The sequence below is a fragment of the Neopelma chrysocephalum genome, unplaced genomic scaffold (genome assembly GCF_003984885.1).
Source record: "Neopelma chrysocephalum unplaced genomic scaffold, ASM398488v2 Primary Assembly neopelma1_168005, whole genome shotgun sequence".
NCBI classification, from domain to species: Eukaryota; Metazoa; Chordata; class Aves; order Passeriformes; family Pipridae; genus Neopelma; species Neopelma chrysocephalum.
In genome coordinates, this window is record NW_020936037.1 from 194 (window position 1) to 1647 (window position 1454).

Genomic DNA, 1454 nt, shown 5'->3' on the forward strand with positions numbered 1-1454 from the left:
GGATCTGTGGGTTGGGATCTCTGGGTCACAGATCTGTGGGGCAGGATGGGATCTCTGGGGCAGGATGGGATTTCTGGGATCTATGGGGCAGATCCATGGGATCTATGGGGCAGGATGGGATCGATGGGGCAGGATGGAATTTCTGGGATCTATGAGGTAGATCCATGGGGTCTGTGGGATTTTTGGGATCTATGGGGTAGGATCTCTGGGGCAGGATGAGGTCTCTGGGGCAGGATGGGATCTCTGGGGCAGGATGGGATCTATGGGGCAGATCCATGGGATCTATGGGTTCTATGGGGCAGGATGGGATCTATGGGGCAGATCCAGGGGATTTTTGGGATCTATGGGGCAGGGATGGATCTCTGGGATTCATGGGATCTATGGGGCAGGATGAGATCTATGGGGCAGATCCAGGGGATTTTTGGGATCTGTGGGGCAGGATGGGATCTATGGGGCAGGGTGGGATCTATGGGGTGTATCGGGCAGGATGGGATCCATGGGATCTATGAGTCAGGGTTTATGGGGCAGGATGGGATCTATGGGGCAGATCCATGGGATCTATGGGGCAGGATGGATCTATGGGTCACAGATCTCTGGGGCTGCCCCATAGCGACGAGGAGCGCTGTGGGGCGGAGCAGCAGCTGTGGGGCAGGATGGGATCTATGGGGCAGGATTTTTGGGATCTATGGGGCAGGGCTGACTGTGGGTCAGGATCTATGGGTCACAGCTGATCTCTGGGGCTGCCCCACAGCGACGAGGAGCGCCATGGGGCGGAGCAGCAGCTGTGGGGCAGGATGGAATCTCTGGGTCAGGATGGATCTCTGGGTCAAGATCTGTGGGTCAGGATGGATCTATGGGGCAGGATGGATTTTTGGGATCTATGGGGCAAGGCTGATCTGTGGGTCAGGATCTATGGGTCAGGATGGATCTATGGGGCTGCCCCATAGGGACGAGGAGTGCCATGGGGCGGAGCAGTGGCTGTGGGGCAGATCCAGGGGATTTATGGGATCTATGGGGCAGGATAGAATCTGTGGGTCAAGATTCATGGAATCCATGGGATCTATGGGGCAGGGATGATCTATGGGTCAGGATCCATAGAATCCATGGGATCTATGGGGCAGGATGGAATCTTTGGGGCAGGATGGGATCTATGGGATTTATGGGATCTATGGGTCAGGATGGATCTATGGGGCAGGAATGACCCCAGATCTATGGGTCAGGATGGGATCAATGGGATCTATGGGGCAGGGCTGATCTCCGGGATCTATGGGGCAGGATGGGATCTGTGGGTCAGGATCCATGGAATCCATGGGATCTATGGGGCAGGGCTGATCTATGGGTCAGGATCTATGGGTCACAAATCTATGGGGCAGGGATGAAGAGCGCCGTGGGGCCGAGCGTCGTCGTGAGGAGAAGGCGAAGAAGAAGCTGGAGCGGAAGAGCCGCCGCGAGGA

General features: G+C 56.6%; 1 long non-coding RNA gene across 1 annotated transcript; it reads left to right on the forward strand.

The window, feature by feature from the left end:
- Nucleotides 1-234: 234 nt before the first annotated feature.
- On the forward strand, nt 235-1190 carry LOC113962422. Its single transcript, XR_003532554.1, has 3 exons — nt 235-459; nt 891-902; nt 976-1190. It is a non-coding gene; the product is annotated as an uncharacterized LOC113962422 (long non-coding RNA).
- Nucleotides 1191-1454: the final 264 nt, after the last annotated feature.